We start from the raw sequence: 18856 nt of genomic DNA, 5'->3' as shown, positions 1-18856 counted from the left end.
TTAATTGCAAAGTTCCTAACTGAAGAAGACTCCCAGTTGCCTGACATTCTGTGTGATATGGATAGGAGTAACTTCAGATTGCTTTTGGCATTCACAGAGCAGGTGCATAGGGTGGACCGTCTCTTTTGGGCTCGGGAAACAAGCACAGAATGGTGGGATCATATCCACATGCAGATGTGGGATGATGAGCAGTGGCTACAGAACTTTTGGATGTGGAAAGCCACCTCCTGGAACTGTGTGCGGAGCTCACCCCAGCACTGCGGAGCAAGGACACCAGAATGAGAGCTGCCCTGTTGGTAGAGAAGCATGTGGCAATCCCTTGTGGAAACTGGCAACTCCACACTGCTACCAGTTGGTCACAAATCAAATTGGAGTGGGGAAGTCGACCGTTGGGGCTGCGTTAATGCAAGTATGCAGGGCAATAAATCACATCCTGCTATGAAGGACTCTGGGAAGTGTGTGAAATAGTGGATGGCAGAAATGGGTTTGCAGAAATGGGTTTCCCTAACTGTGGAGGGGTGATAACTGGCACACACATTCCAGTTTTGTTACCAGACCACCTTGCAACAGAGTACATCAACAGGAAGAGGTAATTCTCCACAAGCAGGTGCTTGTGGATCACCATGGGCATTTCACTGACATCAACGCGGGGTGGTCCGGGGAGGTGCATGACACATGCATCTTCAGGAACACCATCCTGTATAGAAAGCTACAAGCATGCACTTTCTTTCCAGACCAGAAGATTACAGTGAGGGATGTTGAAATGCCCATAGTGATCCCTGGGAGACTCAGCGTACCCCTTACAGGCATGGCTCATGAAGCCTTACACAGGAAACCTGGACAGCAGTAAGGAGCGGTTCAAGAACAGGCTGAGTAGGTCCCGGATGACATCAGAATGTGCCTTTGACAGATTAAAGGTGTGCTGGTGACACCTTTATGGCAGGTTAGACCTCAATGCAGATCATATTCCCATGGTCATAGTTGCAAGTTGTACCTTGCATAATCTTTGTGATACTAAGGGTGAAAGGTTTGCTCAGGGATGGAGTGTTGAGGCGGACCGCTTGGCTGCTGATTTTGAGCAGCCAGATATCAGGGCTATCAGAGGGGCACAGGGGAGGGCAGTTCGAATCAGGGAGGCTTTGAGGCAACACTCTGAAAATGAGAACCAGTAATGTACATCTCTGATTAGTACTGCAATGTTACATTACATACAGTTTTCCTAGGAAACAATGGCGGCATTTGGGGCCTTACATTCTATAAGCAAATGATTAAACTGTCTATGTATGTATTGGTAGTGCCTGCTATCCCAATTTGTAGGAAACAAATAAAGATGTTATCATTCAAAAACTTTGCTTTTATTGCACAAGAAACAACACACCCATGCACAAAGATGCTTGGTGGGAAAGGAGGAACCAGGGAAGGGCAGACTTTCAGAGCTTTGTGTCGGTCCAGCTATCACTGAAAGTTGTCGGAGGGGGTGGAATAAAGGGAAACCGAGAAATCCCGGAAAGCGGAAAGGACTGTGCAAGTGGAGTTTGGGAGCACATGGAAAAGAGTTCTGAATGTGCTGCAGGGGAGGGGAGGCACACATTTGCTCAGTCTGTAGTATTATTAAGGAATTCAGCATCTGCGTTTGCTCCTCCATGACTTGAATCATCCGCTCAGTAGCATCCTTAACAAACTCCTGGTTTTCTTTTCTGCCCTGCCTTTCAGCTTCCCTCCACTCCTTGTGTTCCCTTTTCTCTGCATTGGAGAAGTGCAGTATCTCCTGGAACATGTCTTCTTTTCTCCATCTTGGGTGCTTTCTTATCAAGCGGAGACACTCGGCTGGTCGCAGAAACACAGATAGCCTTTCACATTTCTATGCCCTGAACCCACCTCTGCAATACACAAACCACAGCCACTTACCAGGCGTCTCCTCTACTGCTTCTTGCTTGCCGGAAAGCAACTGCTGAGACTAGCTAGACACCTCTAGAGTGCTGAACAGTTCCTGTCTGCCTGCCCCACCAGGCACCCCTGTCGGGAGCTCCACATCATTGTCTAACTCCACCTCTTCATCAGTGACTTTGTGCTCCGGGTTAGGTCCTCTTTCCACCGCTTTCAGGCCAGCCAAAGTATCCACGGGGCTCCTGGTGTTGGAAGAGGGGTCACCACCAAGGATAGCATCCAGCTCCTTATAGAACCGGTAGGTCTTAGGTGCAGCGCCCGAGTGACATTTTGCCTCCCTCGCCTTATGGTACACCTGCCTCAGCTCCTTTATCTTCGCTCTGCACTGCAACATGTCCCAATCATAGCCCTTTTCGCACAAGCCTCGAGAAATCTGCCCGTAGGTATCAAAATTCCTATGGCTCAAGCTGGGACTGCACAGACTTCTCTCCCCAAATACTGAGCGGCTCCAGCACTCCACTGTGGTCCAAGCGGGAAATCATTTGCTGCGATAACCTGCCATGGTCATCTGGGAAGATGCGATGAGCCAATAGGAAATGGAATTTCAAAAATTCCTGGGGCTGCTAAGGGGGAGGGGCTGATGGTTGTTTACTTGGCTGCAGGGCAGTGGGGTTCAAACTGCTGACCAGAATGGTCAGGATCGGCAATGTGGAACACCTGGAGGCCAATTAAAGCGATAAAATCAAGAGTGGTGTCTAGACTGGTACCTTGGTGACAGAAATTTTGCACAAAAAGCCTTATGTCTCTCGTCAGGGTGGTTTTATTTTGTCACCAAAACGGCATTTTCACCACCAAAAGTCGCATTGCAATGTGTACGCATTTACTATTTTGCCAACAAAAGCTGCCTTTTCTGGACAAAACTCTATAGTGTAGACAAGGCCTTAATTACTCCAGCCGCCGCAAGCAGTGGTAGCTGTGTCGGCAGGGGGAGCTCTCTTCCTAACCTAGTGCGGCCCACACCAGCACTTAGGTCAGTGTAACTTATGTCGCTCAGGGGATGGCTTATTCACACCCCTGAGCGACATAATTTATACCAATGTAAGCTGTAGTGTAGACACAGCCAGCCTCTGTTGAGTGCTTTCTCCTTGATCACCCCTTTATTATACACAGAAATTTCCTGAGATTAAATTAGCTTCACAATGCAGCCTCTTATCTTTATTTGTTTGAAAACTGGACTGGTAATCAGGTGGAGAAGGGGTGTAACCTGATCTGGGTTGGTCACACCTGCCCTGATATTTATCATATGGGTCTGACTCTTTCTTACACATCATCAACATGTATATAACTTGTCATGCCAAGAAAGCCTATTGAACTGAATTAGGTGTGGCCAAAATAAAAAGGGTGGAGCCTTGAAGATTGATTTACAGACCATGTTAAAGGTAGCACTGTATTTAATGGACAAAATGTGAAAAATCCCATTAGATTTCTTAGCTCTCCCCAGTCTCTTTGCCAGCCTCCCAGCTCACACCACATTCCTCCTTCCCTACTTCCCCCTTTGTTCTTTGTATTTTCCCTGTGACCCCGGGTCCCTTATTTCTTCTGTGTTTGTCATTTCTCAGCTCCTCCTCTATCTGTTCTCACTCTGTGTTCCACAGTCCTGCCCACTGAAGTGCAACTGTACTTCACTGCCTGGGAAGCCTGTCCGGTGCCAGCAAGACTTGTCATTGCCTCATTCTGTCCTCATAACTCGGTTACTGTAATGTAATCATTACCTGGGTTCTGGAGAGTGAAGGTGCTCCTGCTAAGCAAATATTTACAAACACTGCTGCGAGCTGACTTCAGGAAAGGAAGAGAGGAGTACCCTTTAAAACCTTGTTTCTCTGATTTAATTTAACAGAGAAAATTGTTTGTGACTTTGAGAGCATAAAATCCAAGGAGCAGCTCCTCTTCTTCAGACTGACTTGAGGTGAGTTTGGAGTCTTTTGACTCACTCTGTGCTGACACTCTGGTTTGATTAGGGGGCTAAGATAAGGCTACTCAGAATTCCAGTTTTTAAATGTTCTCATGTCAAAATACAAGGTTGAGGACTGGGAGCAGCTTGGGAGGAAGAGGGTTGGATTTGTATTGAGCCAATAAGAATGAAAAGGCACACTTGTAAGTGGTTCTCAGCTAAGCAGAATGGCTTAGAGAGGAAACAGTTTCACATTGTTTGCCCTCAGTAGCACCGTTGTCGGTATGTGATGGGAATTTCTGACAACTCCTGAGCGAGATGGGCATTCTGTATCAGGGCTCTTTACTTGTTGCTAAATGTTTTATTCCAATGGACTTAATACATGCAACCCTTGTGTGCAGAATTCTGGGCAATGTTGTTCAATATCCAGTAACTCTGACTTGGACCAGACAGAATAAGAATTAGAAGGATGGGGGTGGGTGGCTAAAACGTTCCTACGAATTTACAGCTGCAAGGCAGATTTCTTACCCCTTCATGGCACCATGCCTAACAGCTGTAAGATCCCTCTTCAGGGACTGTATCTGCTTCTGTGTTTGAACAGGTCCCAGCACAATTGGGCTCCAATCCTGATTTAGACCTCTAGGAGCTACCATAAAAGTAAACAATGGCATTGTGTTCCTCTAAATCCAGTGCTGAAGGGAAGGTCTCATGTTTTCTCTTGAACTTCTGTCTGGAGGGATGATGGGGAAGAGTGATGCTAAAGGAGCCCTGTGATCCATTTCAGTGATGTAGTGGGAGTGGTGAGTTTGTGCCCGGGTGTTGAATTGTAGTACAGTAGTGTTGCACCAGTCCTGTCTTGCAGCTTGATTCAAAGCCTGCCGAAGTCCAATAGAATTCTTTGTTAAATCAATAGGCTTTGGATCAGGCCTTTGATACTTACAGGTTTTCAGGTGCTATAATACTTGGAAAGTGACAGTCCTATGTTAGTGACCTCATCTGAAACACTGTATGCAATTCTGGTCTCCCATGTGTAGGAAAGATGAATTCAAACTAGAACAGATGCAGAGAAGGGCTACTAGGCTGATCCGAGGAATGGAAACCCTACCTTATGAGAGGAGACTCAAAGAGCTTGGCTTGTTTAGCCTAGCCAAATGAAGGGTGAGGGGAGATCTGATTGCTCTCTATAAATACATGACAGGGATATATGTGGTGGGAGGGAGAGGACAAGAACAAGAAGCAGAACAAGGAGCAATAGTCTCAAGTTGCAGTGGGAGAGGTCTAGGTTGGATATTAGGAAACACTATTTCACTAGGAGGATGGTGCAGCACTGTAATGGGTTACCTAGGGAGGTGGTGGAATCTCCATCCTTAGAGGTTTTTAAGGCCCGGCTTGACAAAGCCTTGGGTGGGATGATTTAGTTGGTGTTGATCCTGTTTTGAGCAGGGGATTGGACTAGATGACCTCCTGAGGTCTCTTCCAACCCTAATATTCTATGGTTTATTTAAGTTAAGTGTCAATGTGGACACAAGAACAAATGGCTATAAATTGGCCATCAACAAGTTTAGGCTCACAATTAGATGAAGGTTTCTAACCATGAGAGGAGTGAAATTGTGGAACAGCCTTCCAAGGGGAGCAGTGGGGGTAAAAAACCGAACTGGCTTCAAGACTGAGCTTGATAGGTTTATGGAGAAGATGGTACGATGGGACTGCTACAATGGCATGTGGCCAATCAGCGACTGCCAGTAGCAAAAATTCCCAACGGCTTGTGATGGGACACTAGCTGGGGAGGGCTCCGAGTTACTACAGATGAGGGTGAGGTTCTGTGGCCTGAAATGTGCACGAAGTCAGACTAGATGATCACCATGATGCCTTCTAACCTTAAAGTCTGTGAGTGGTAGAAGTTCCTATATTCTGTGCTAGAGTAGGAGTAGTTCAGTCATGTCTCGGTGATGCATGTTCCTGTGATCTGTTTAAAACAAGGATCATAAAGCTTTTTTTCTCTGCAGAGGTTCCTAGGTTCTGTGCATGGTGATTTGGTCTTGTGTCTGTGCTGGAGATGCCTGGATGAAGTGCCCGTTCTTCAGAGTGCATAATGAGTGTTCTCAGTGATAAGGATCTCTCAGATTACTTTAGATGAGTGGATCACAACAGCTTCAGTGCCACTGAAATTTAGAGGGAAACAAAGGGACTATAGCATAATGCTGTTCTGGTCCAATATATGCAGTTAGACTGGCTGAAGTGAGAGAAATGAGAAGGCTGGCATGTGGCTGGTATTTACTGCAGAGTTTCAGTGTACAAAAAGTGGGGAGGTAGGGAATGGTGGGGTGGTTAAATAAAGCATTTTAATCCATTTGGAAAGTAGAACCAGGGTATCCTCCTCCACTAATTCTGCAGAAGCAGGAGAAAGGCGAGGCCCACACACTGTGGAGTACCTGGGAATCCCTAGCTGCGCACAGCATTTGCCCAGTGGTGTTTTGATTGTAATAGTGGGACTTCGGTACTACTTTGATACATGTTACTGTCAATTGTGCATGAACAATCTGTAGGGACCAGTAAGGGAAAAGAGGAAACTTGAACTGTGTAGCAGAGATTCTGGTGCCAGTAATGAATTTCTAGGGGATGGGGAATGGTGGCAGGAGCAGGGTTCCTTTGGCAAATCCCAACACCTCCATGTGAATAAACTGTACAGAGTCTGTGATGGTGGAGGAGGGGCAGAGTGACCCATCAGGCCTCTTTTCTGGGCTAAAATAAGTTTGTGATTCCATAAAAACTTTTGCACTACATTCATAGGTAAGAAAGTGTGTTTTCAATGAGACAGGGAATAAAACTCTCATAAGTGGAGTGCTGTGTACCTAATCATGTGTGGCACATCACTGGAAGAGCAGCAGCAGGAAGAGAAATGTTCTCCTTACAGTTTTGGTGGTGATGATTCTTGAGCTAGGTAGATAATCTTCCGTTATGACACCATTCTCTTCATTGACTCCAAATGCCCAGGGGACTGGGGGAAGAGAGGGGTTAGAGGGAACACATTTTTCATGTCCCATCAAAAGTCCAGGGTTAAAGGAAAGCTGCTGTGGAAATTAAGAGCTGTCCTAAATCACTGTATTTAATCATAAGGAGGAAACAGTCATCGTGGCACTGTGCTGCAGAGTACAGCTGGATTGCCAATGCAGAATCCTTTTGACGAATGGGGAAGAAGAGACTTTACAAGTTGTTAGTTCTTTTTTGTCTTTACTGATTTGTCAGTGGACCACTGTTGATCTAGGCTTTGCCTGTGCTGAGCACATGTAAGCTCAGCCCTTGTTTTGTTGATTTGGTTTACAGTGATTTAATCTATTCTACACATGCTCTGCAGGGGGAAACCTAGACCAACAGCACTCCACGGTTACACTGTGACTAGCTGAAAACCAAATACATAATGCCAAAAACTTATTTTACAGCAACCTTGGCAGTCTTTGCTTTCTTGTGCTTTCCAGTGGGATTGCCTGGTTCTGTTCTGCACTGTCAGCCTGAGTCTCCTGTTGGGAAGGCAAAAGAGCAGTTAGTCATAGTTGGAATAAAGGGACTGGCCCACCCACTTCCACTTCTCTTGTATTTTGCCCTTTTCCAGCTCTTGTCTGTGGTTCTTTCTTTGTCCTTCCTGTTGGTTTTAATAAACAGGTGAACACAATATACATATAGCAACCACTGGTTCTTCCCCCTCTTTGTCTGAGGCAGGATATGGTAGCCTGTCCTGAATTTTGTGGGATTTACCTAGTCTCACTAGAGAGATCCCATGTCCCACAGGACCACTGAAGTGCTCCCAAGATGATTTTAGACCAGTAAAATGGGGTCTCTTCATGATGACATATTGCATACATGCTCAGAGGTAAGGACTGCTACTTGGGCAAAACCAGATCTTGAGCATTTGAATTATTGGACTGAAGCTCTACAAGATTGGCAAGCTACAAAACGATAGTTTTTGCCAATTATGATTGAGGACACACTCCTGGAAACAGGACTCTTCAATGATCCAGCAGGTGGAAGTTGAAGCTAGACAAATTCAGACTGGAAATACGGTGCAAATTTTTACTGGTGAAAGTAATTAACCATTTGAACAATTTACCAAGGGGCATGGTGGATTCTCCATCACTGACAATTTTTAAATCCAGATTGGCTGTTTTTCTAAAAGATCTGCTCTAGGAATTATTTGAGGGAAGTTCTATGGCCTGTGTTATACAGGAGATCAGACTAGATGATCACAATGGCTCCTTCCGGCCTGGCTTTTCTTTAAATTGTGAAGTGCTAAAAGTTTGAGATAGATTTATTTATATCAGTTTATCAGCACCGAACAGTCCTGTTTATATATATATATATAAATAATATATAATTCCTAGAGCAGATCTTTTAGAAAAACAGCCAATCTGGATTTAAAAATTGTCAGTGATGGAGAATCCACCATGCCCCTTGGTAAATTGTTCAAATGGTTAATTACTTTCACCAGTAAAAATTTGCACCGTATTTCCAGTCTGAATTTGTCTAGCTTCAACTTCCACCTGCTGGATCATTGAAGAGTCCTGTTTCCAGGAGTGTGTCCTCAATCATAATTGGCAAAAACTATCGTTTTGTAGCTTGCCAATCTTGTAGAGCTTCAGTCCAATAATTCAAATGCTCAAGATCTGGTTTTGCCCAAGTAGCAGTCCTTACCTCTGAGCATGTATGCAATATGTCATCATGAAGAGACCCCATTTTACTGGTCTAAAATCATCTTGGGAGCACTTCAGTGGTCCTGTGGGACATGGGATCTCTCTAGTGAGACGAGGTAAATCCCACAAAATTCAGGACAGGCTACCATATCCTGCCTCAGACAAAGAGGGGGAAGAACCAGTGGTTGCTATATGTATATTGTGTTCACCTGTTTATTAAAACCAACAGGAAGGACAAAGAAAGAAACACAGACAAGAGCTGGAAAAGGGCAAAATACAAGAGAAGTGGAAGTGGGTGGGCCAGTCCCTTTATTCCAACTATGACTAACTGCTCTTTTGCCTTCCCAACAGGAGACTCAGTCTGACAGTGCAGAACAGAACCTGGCAATCCCACTGGAAAGCACAAGAAAGCAAGGACTGCCAAGGTTGCTGTAAAATAAGTTTTTGGCATTATGTATTTGGTTTTCAGCTAGTCACAGTGTAACCGTGGAGTGCTGTTGGTCTAGGTTTCCCCCTGCAGAGCATGTGTAGAATAGATTAAATCACTGTTAACCAAAACAACAGAACAAGGGTTGAGCTTACATGTGTTTAGCTCAGGCAAAGCCTAGGTCAACAGTGGTCCACTGACAAATCAGTAAAGATAAAACTGAACTAATAACTTGTAAAGTCTCTTCTTCCCCATTCATCAAAAGGATTCTGCATTGGCAATCCAGCTGTACTCTGCAGTACAGTGCCACAATGACTGTTTCCTTTATTTGCTCCCCGTGCAGGTATTTAGACTGTAATCAAGTCACCCCTTACCCTTCTCTTTGTTCAGTTGAATAGATTGAGCTCTTGAGACTATAAGGTTTTTTTTTTTTAAATCCTTTAATCATTCTTATGGCTCTTCTCCAAACCTTCTCCAATTTATCAACATCTTTCTTGAATTGAGGGCACCAGAACTGGACACAGGGTTCCAGCAGCTGCAACATCAGTGCCGAATACAAAGGTAAAATAACCTCTGTACTCCTAATCAAGATTCCCCTGTTTATGCATCCAGGATCACTTTACCTGTTATGGCCAGTTTCACAATGATATTCAGCTGATTATCTACCATGACCCCCAAATCTTTTTCAGAATCACTGCTTCCCAAAGTCCACCATCCTGTAAGTATGGCCGACATATTTGTTCCCAGATGTGTACATTTACATTTAGTTGTATTTATGCATGTTGTTTACTTGTGCCCAATATCTTACCCACATGGTATCCATAACTAAACCCATGATATACCCCACCCAATTAATTTACGGCACCACCAAGTGGGCGCTGCAGCTTTTCTGGGAGGTTACCAAATCTGAGCTCTGTTGAAGGAAGGGAGGTAATGGATTCCAAAGGTGAGGACCCTGCATGGAAAATGCCATGTCAGCAGCACTCTCTCTCTTAAATACATGAGGTAGTAGTTTGATGTGTGGCCCTCATCACCCTTCTTGCCCTATACTTTGAAATGAATGTACTCTCATGGTTTGGTGCTTACATTGTAAGCTTTTGGGTTGGGGGCTGTATTTTTGTTGTTTGTGTGTACAGCGCCTAGCACAGTGGTCCTGGTCCTTGACTGAGGCTCCTAGATGCTATGATAACATAAATAATAGAGTATTTGTTACTCCATTCATTGTGGGAGTGCTTTTTGTTCTGAGATAGGGAAGAAGAAGAGTGGCACACAGTTACCAGTAAGACAGTTTTCCCTTCTGCTCTCTCATCTGAATGTAATATAGGCGTCTCCTTTCTTTCACCTTCTTGCATGGTGTGAAAACAAAGTTGCCATGCTTGTGCAGGTCAGCGCTCATACACATGTTTAGAAAAGTATATTCAGCTCTTCATATTACAGCTTCTGGAATTTGGAATACTGACTGAGGCACTGAGCTTTGCTATGCTGCAAAGATCATCCCAGGGCCATTCTAACAGGCTTGGACATCATCAGTGGCAGAATAGGGATAATTGTGACAGCCTCCTAAAAAGAACCTGTCTATGCACCAGTCATTAAAAGATGAGTGATCTTGTGTCCATTGATTGCATCTTGCTGCAGCCACTACACAACTGCCCCTATCTCAACAGTACAGATCGTACAAATGGAAAACTGATCAGCGTGCTGCTTTCTGTCACACATCACCCACAAGTACTAATGATTGAAGTGATACCTAGGCTATAACAGCCTGTTTAGTGACATGGGGAGAGCACATGAGCCTCCTGGCCCCAGAAGTGATAGTCACCCATCAGACAGGCCCTCTAGTCCAAAGAGGAGTAAGATGGGTTACTTGTAACTTGACCTGAGAGAGGGAAAGAGGTGTTTCCTTAGGAATCTGTGCCTCTTAAACTGGCCCCTTTAATCTCATGTTCATTAACGTCCATGCTGTCCTAAGAACCACTCTGGGCTTTGTTTTGTTGGGAGTCTCTGCATTCCTAGTCCCCTGATTCCCTGTTCAGTAGGTGACTGAGGGTCTATACTACAAAAAACAAAAATCCCATAACCTGCAGCAGTGAGTGCCAGCCCGAGCGGGAACGACCACATCGCTTTTTTAACCTCATAGTACAAGCCCAAGTCAGGTGACCCGGGCTCTGAGACTCACTGCGGCAGGGGATTTTTTTTGCAGTATAGTTGTACCATGAGAGAGACTCACTCTTCTTTCTCTCTTTTGTTCACAAGAGAGCAAATAGGACATGACTGAGTTTGACTCGTATTGTCGTGGGTGAAACACTCTCCACACAAAATTTCTCATAAACATTCAGTATAGCTGGAAATCTACCAAAATGTCCCACAAAGAGAACAAGCCTATTAGGACTGAGTGGATAGTATCCACCTATAAGGTGGATAGAAAGCTGGCTAGATTGTCGAGCTCAACGGGTAGTGATCAATGGCTCCATGTCTAGTTGGCAGCCGGTATCAAGTGGAGTGCCCCAAGGGTCGGTCCTGGGGCCGGTTTTGTTCAATATCTTCATAAATGATCTGGAGGATGGTGTGGATTGCACCCTCAGCAAGTTTGCAGATGACACTAAACTGGGAGGAGTGGTAGATACGCTGGAGGGTAGGGATAGGATACAGAGGGCCCTAGACAAATTGGAGGATTGGGCCAAAAGAAATCTGATGAGGTTCAACAAGGACAAGTGCAGAGTCCTGCACTTAGGATGGAAGAATCCCATGCACCGCTACAGACTAGGGACCGAATGGCTAGGCAGCAGTTGTGCAGAAAAGGACCTAGGGGTTACAGTGGACGAGAAGCTGGATATGAGTCAACAGTGTGCCGTTGTTGCCAAGAAGGCCAATGGCATTTTGGGATGTATACGTAGGGGTATTGCCAGCAGATCGAGGGACGTGATCATTCCCCTCTATTCGACATTGTTGAGGCCTCATCTGGAGTACTGTGTCCAGTTTTGGAAAAATTGGAAAACGTCCAGCGGAGGGCATCAAAAATGATTAGGGGACTGGAACACATGAGTTATGAGGAGAGGCTGAGGGAACTGGGATTGTTTAGTCTGCGGAAGAGAAGAATGAGGGGGGATTTGATAGCTGCTTTCAGCTACCTGAAAGGGGGTTCCAAAGAGGATGGCTCTAGACTGTTCTCAGTGGTAGCAGATGACAGAAGGAGGAGTAATGGTCTCAAGTTGCAGTGGGGGAGGTTTAGGTTGGATATTAGGAAAAAAATTTTCACTAGGAGGGTGGTGAAACACTGGAATGCGTTACCTAGGGAGGTGGTGGAATCCCCTTCCTTAGAAGTTTTTAAGGTCAGGCTTGACAAAGCCCTGGCTGGGATGATTTAGTCGGGGATTGGTCCTGCTTTGAACAGGGGGTTGGACTAGATGACCTCCTGAGGTCCCTTCCAACCCTGATACTCTATGATTCTACCTCTGATGTTTGAAGATTGGCAATACTTGTGTGACTTGTCATGCCATTAAAGCATTATTGGATATAACTGTTGTCTTCCCAAGGCCAGGTGGTGCTTGGGACAGTTTCCCTTGATTCTAGAGAGAATTTAGACAGAGAAACTGAGTTCCTCCATTAATCCTTGAACCAAGAAAACCAGACAATGTTGAAGAACCATGGATAAAACACTCACTCCTATCTTTACCCCTCAAGGCTGGGGGAGAGGATGGGGAATTCCCCCTCCTCCCTCAGCAAGCCCCAGGCAAGTGAATAGGAAGTCCAAGTCTCTGACTTTTTGGGAGGAACCAAATTCTGCTTTTTAATATGGAGGAAGGTGCAAGGAAATCTGATCTATATTTGCACAGTATCCAAGCAGTCTGCCTGAAAGGAAGAATAGAAGAATAGAAGATATTTGCTCCTGTGTGCGTTGCCAGGATTATAAGCCCTTGACTAAGATGTGTATAGATGGCACAGCATTGAGGGCAAAAAAGGGAACCCTCAAGGGAAAATCTGGAAACATGGGTTATCCTTCACAGATTTTTTATTTTTAATTTGAAAACCAAAATTATGCTTAAGAACTTAATTTTGCATTTGTCACAGAGAGCGTGTTGAAGACATTGAACTCACCTTAAGCCCTTTCTGTGAGAGAACAGCGGTGGATGCTGATATTTTTCCAAAGAAATGTACATACAAACAGGTTTGCTCCTCACTGTCTCTCACCAGACAGAATGTATTTCAGTTTTCACCACCTGCAGTCCCTGGGATCTATTTCTTACTCAAGGTTTATGTGACTGGCTGCAGCTAAACCTTCTTGTGTCCTGCTTTGTTCTTGCCTCTCACCTGTAAAATCTAGCAAAACAATTAAGAGTTAGGGGTGGGGCCCTTTGCACAGATAGGACTGGTGTGTGTGTGTATCTGAGAGAGAGAGAGAGAGATTCAGTGCCCAATTTTGGCAGATTATTGTAACCTTTGTTTGACTTGCTGTTTGCTCCTGGCTGGTTGTCGTAGCCTAGGCAGGGAAGGCTGTGGATTACAAGTAAAAGTGCCCAAAGCTGAACCAGGAAAACTTCTCAAAGACTGAAACAAAAATAAACATGGGGCTGGCTACTAGTGTAATGATACTGTGTCAGAATCACTAGGACCCTACTGCACCACAAATACAACCATGTGTAGACAAGGCCAAAATCTGCGGGAGAAAGAAAATTGTCTTACACGAAAGCTCACAAGTGTGTTGTTTGTAGTCTGTCTGATCTCTCTCACCACTCTGATCCCTCACCCTTCTCCTTGAACCTTCCTTAGTAGTACTGGTTTTTCTTTTGAGCAAATGGGGAGACTATTCCATTAAAGTATGCTGCCATGGAGAATAGCGTTAACTCCGGTAGTTCTCCTCAAGACAACATCTAGATGTGGCCTATGCTCCTACTTCAAAAGGTCTTGTTTAACTTCTGCTTTTTCCCCCCTCCAAGTTGTTCCCTTCACAAGTGACAAAGTCAGGAGTCACTGAGCTTCTCTGGTTTTTGTGAGGAAGTGGTGTGTCAAGTGACTCTGACAGACACTTCCGACTTTAAATTGAGAAGGAGCTGATATTCAGTGGTTGAGATTGATTCTTTTTGCAAGGAATGGGATATATTTCCACAAGCTATCCTGTATTCTCTACCACTCCTATGTAGCACATGCCAGTGTGCCATCTTCAATCACTAGCTACCAGGGCTGGATTGGAACCAGTGACTTGAGAGAGAGGTTTCCAGAGCTGTCCTGGGGTCCATCCCAATATGCTGATTGTGGTGTTGCCTTTGAAGCTTGCTGGTGCTCTGGCATTCCAGGGAGGGAGACAGGGCAGGAAGAGGCTGTTTGCTTTTCTATTTAAAGTCATTTTAAAAGTCCATGTAAACAAGTTGCCAATGCCAGCACAGCCCAATTAAGGCTGGGGACATCTGAGAGAGGATTAGCAGGACTCCATGGGGTATGAAGCTGAGATCTTAATCTAGATCTATTAAGAGATTTACTTGGGAGGATGGGGTTTTGCTCCCTTTTGTTTAATTTACTAGGATTGGATTAGCTACAAACAAGGCCACTAACCCCAAACATATTTACCTTGCTGCTGCTTCTGTGCTGATTAAATAAGGACTCTGAAGTTGCAGGCTGGGTCTGCATGCAGGGTTAGCTGCTGTGATGGACTCAGAACTCTCATTGCCCTTTAACGAAACATCACCACAACTGTGCTGTTGCACAGCAATGAGCCAGAACATGTCAGGTGTACTGTTTGGGGCCATTGTGGTAATATTTTTATAAAGATAATCTTTGCGTGGGTTGGAGGGTTGCAGAGGCCAATAACATCCTCTTTCCCTGCACTCACTGCTGTCAGCTAGAATTTTCAGTTTTAAAGCTCAATATTGGTAGCCAAAGAGAGCGGGATAGATAAGGGTTAAACTAGTTTCATCTCCAGAATGAACACACCTCTTCCGTAGTTCTCAGTGATTCTCCCAAATCACTGCTTCAGTGATTAGAGAAAGGTTTTTGTTTGGCTGGAGTACCAAGCCTGTGAGGAGATTGAGGTTTACTTTCCTCTTCCCCAATGTTACCATAATGTATTATACAGCACTGAGATCCTGCTTCAGCCCTCACTGCAATGATTAAAATACCTGGTTTATCAAAACTCTCCCTCTAGAGGCTATCGGTCATTTGAGGGTAGCAGAGAAGACCTATCTTGTAGATCTGAGCTTTCCAAGACTGGCATAGCTATGTCTGTTAGGAGTGTGAAGAGGTGGGGTTCCTGACCGACGCTATGCCAACAAAAGCTACTAGTGTAGTAGGCACAGTTATACTGCCAAAACTGATTTTACTAGTGTAGCCTGTTCTGCTCATGGTGCATGGTTTTATGAGACTGGTACAAAGCTCAGCTTTGTAGGTATAGTTATATCCATGACAGGTATAGCAATTGCTTGCAATATCTTTGGGAAATCTTACTTTTATAAGTTTATGTATCATTGTAGGCCAGGGTCTGTGAGAGGTGACCACACCACCTCCAAGAATAATTAACAGTATGGCGTGATTAGACAAATTCATTCAGGTTGTAACACCTTCAGAGAAGTTCCACCACCTGGAGAATCTCAGATGTATGAGTTCAAACTGGATTCTCCAGGGACTGGAGACAAAGAAGGGGCTTTTGGATAAATGGCCTGAGTTTAAACTGACTCAGGGCCCTTTTTCTGATCTAGTGAATTGACTGGACCTTCTGTCCCAGGAGGCCCAGTCCTTCCTGGGAAGGGTTGGAGGACATTGGCCTACTGAGACCCCGTAAGACGGATAGCTGACCTCTAGTAAGCTTTTAGCCTGCGTAAAGAAACTTTTATTATTTATATGTTTTCTCTGTAATGCTTTCACCTTAAGAATAAATGTGCTTGCTTATAAAGAGCTGTGTGATAACACATAGCTGCTGGCAATTACAGCTGTTCATAGTCTTCAGAGAGAAGGCAAAGATCAGATGCAGGAATATTTAGGCAGTCTGGCTTGCCACAAATATCACAGTGTAGACAGGGAACTGTGCATCCTGAGAAAAATCCCAGTCGGAAGGGGTAGAGAGACAGGTCTCTATCCAAGAGAGATGGTGACTGAGGAGCTGGAAGCCTAGAGTTGGTGCTCTCAAGGGACCCTGGAGAGGGAATACAGGTGCATTTGCCCTGAACTGTGACAGCATGCACACTAGTATACCTGTACTCGTAAACCAGTCCTATTGTAGACATAGTGCAGAGTATTACAGAGAGCCCTCCACCCTATTTTCCTGTAACTTGTCATAGTCTTTGTGACCATGGAATTTGTCAAAGGAGGTGGTCTCTGAAGTGAGGTAGACAAGGTGGTGATTGTGGTGGTAGCAGCACACACCGTGTTTTCCCCGGGCTTTAGTTCAGAGCCCTGAAAGGGGGAGCACCCCATTCCTTGTAGTGAAGGTGTGTGGAAATGTCTTTTTACTGCGCTAGAGCCTGCAGCCTGGGTAGGCAGAGCTAATTGCTTCTCCCAGGGCAAGTATCCCTTGAACATCCTGGTATTTACCTGATGCCAAGATCCTGATGTCTAAAGCTGGATAAGGCAGATGGAAAGGTAGTTTAGTGTGCAAACCACCCAAGGATGCGTAATGGTGGTCATGTTGCTGACCTAAATTCCTCTTTACTTGCAGGAAGTATGGGACAACCCAAGTGACAGTTTGGGGGAAAGAGGCTTTCTTTCCAGCATGCCTCTTTTTGAGAAGGATCTAGTCTTTGGACAGTAGGCTGGGAATTGTAGTTCCAGCACTGAGCATAAAGTTGGCCATTATGACAGATACACAAGAACATTAAAGGCTTTCTCTAATCTTTTTCGACTGAATAGAATTAAAGAGATGGTTAACGAGTATCCAGCAAACCTGTATCTATATAAATATGTAGGCTTGGGGGAAGTGTACCCAAGAGCTTAAAGAGAACTAACGAAGTAAATCTTGTCTCTTCTGAAAATTATTCCTAAATAGTGTGGAGCCAGGAAAGGTTTGCAGTGAATTTGCTGACTTCCATGCCATTAATGCAGTGCTGAGGGATTTTAACATAATTTTTTTGCATACAATAACTTCGAGGGAAGTAATTCATTAACAGTCACAGGAGATGGGATCAGTGTCTTGAAGCTAAAGATTGAAACATGTTTAGTTAGGTGTAAAGGGAAGTCTCTCCCTCAATGGTTTTATTGCCTCTACTTAACTTTCAAAGTAAAACAACACTGCTTAGTGATGGTGGCGTATTAGTGAAAACACTTGGAGCACAGTGGCAGCATAGATAGTGTTCACTTTTAGCTGTGGAACACATTTTTTAAAAAAGTTTAGGATATCCTCTTAACTTAATATATTTGTTCCTTTTGAGGGATTGATTCCTTGAGTGCATAGTGTCTTTTATCCACTGCTTGGCAATAACGTCTTCGTAACCTAGATAGTACTTTTCTTTCTGAATGACTCCAGTGTGCTTTTCAAATCATATGTAAAAGAATCACTTAACCTGCAATGCCACTGAAATTCACCCACTTCATGGGTAAAACAGCACCCAGCATGACATTACAACAGCATAGAACAGGAAGTAAAGAATAAAATATATAGTAATAGGTAACCCACTCTGGATTGAATTAAAAAACAAACAAACAGAAAATAGTCTGGAGCTGATACTAACCTAAACTTTGCTTCATTTAGCTTCAGGCTGTTGCTCTTTGTCCTAGCCAACCGTGAGACAGTGGAAAAGAATCCCAGCAGAGGTGTTCAAGGTGCCATCACTGCACTTTCTTATGATCAACTTAGATACAAGATGCTGGTATGTGTAGAAGAGGGAGACATCCTGCAAAGTGCAAGAATCAGAGCAGGTGACCCAAACAGTCTAACTGGCCTAGTGTCTCTTGCTCTAGCACTGTACATAGCTGTTGGAAAAGCCTTGAAAGATGCTGTCTTCAGCTAACAGAGGGTGCTTTGCCTAAATCAATCAGGCTTAGGTCTCCTGTGATGTTTTCTTTAACATCCTTTCATAATGTTCCCTGGTTTCTCTGCGTTCTTCTGTTTTCACTTCATTGTAAGATTTTGGTGTCTCATTACTGAACTGTTAGTTTTGTGCTCTCTATCGCTATCAGTTAAACTAACCTCTCTGGAGAGCGATCCCCATGTGTCGTCCTGTCTGAAACCCCCTTGCCCTGATGCTCTGCCTATCAAAGAATAAAACTTTAAGCATATACAGAGCTTTACATCTAGTCATAAGCATGCTTTCCTCTAGCACATCCTGCTTCCCCCTGCATTGCTGTAGACTCTTATTTCTAATTCCATTTTAAAATAGGACCCCCCCATATATCAGTCTATCATGGGGCTCAGAGCTTTAGTGAAACACAGTTAGAATTGTGCGTGCACAACCTGTTCCTGTACTGATTTTTCCCCCACATTTGTTTCTCCCTTTTGGTGCACAAGGAATTGATCCTTTTACCATTTTTATTCCCGAACCCCAAATTCCTATAGTAGGGCCTCAGTATGTTTGACTGGAGGCTTGTTGGTCATGTGTCATATGGAAAATTTGTTCTTTTTATGAGATTTGTACATAGAACAGGTATTGGTTTGGGTGAAGCTGTAAGCTACAGTGTGGCAAAAGGAGTAATTTTCCACTGGTGAATAAATGTTCCTAGGTTAGCACTTCTCACCTTGTGAGCTTCATATCTGAAGGCAGCATAAACACATGACAGCTTCAAAAGACAAACTCCTCCAGCAACCTATCAATGTGTACTGGAGTGTCAGGCGCTGCTGTCTGTGTGGGCTCCATTCCTCCCGTCCCTATCCCTCCCTCGCTCTTTATCTGATTGATGTGGCTTTTCATGCTGTCATTCACTCTCCCTGGCACTACATTTTTCGTTTTCCTCTTCCGGATTCTCTCCCCGTTGAAACAAAAAGCGAAC

At 44.4% G+C, this 18856-nt stretch overlaps 1 protein-coding gene across 12 annotated transcripts in view; it reads left to right on the top strand.

The window, feature by feature from the left end:
* Window positions 1-18856, top strand: part of NDST2 (N-deacetylase and N-sulfotransferase 2) — a 251442-nt gene that overhangs the window by 174348 nt on the left and 58238 nt on the right. For 4 of the 12 annotated variants that reach the window (XM_074958454.1, XM_074958457.1, XM_074958455.1 and 1 more), the window contains one exon: window positions 3785-3853. The exons of the other annotated variants lie outside the window; for them this stretch is intronic. The gene's annotated coding sequence lies outside the window, so the exon portion shown is untranslated. The remainder of the gene's footprint in view (window positions 1-3784; window positions 3854-18856) is intronic. 12 annotated transcript variants of the gene reach the window in all.

The sequence above is a fragment of the Natator depressus genome, chromosome 7, assembly GCF_965152275.1.
Source record: "Natator depressus isolate rNatDep1 chromosome 7, rNatDep2.hap1, whole genome shotgun sequence".
Classification (NCBI taxonomy): Eukaryota; Metazoa; Chordata; order Testudines; family Cheloniidae; genus Natator; species Natator depressus.
This window is presented reverse-complemented; position numbering and strand designations above follow the sequence as displayed.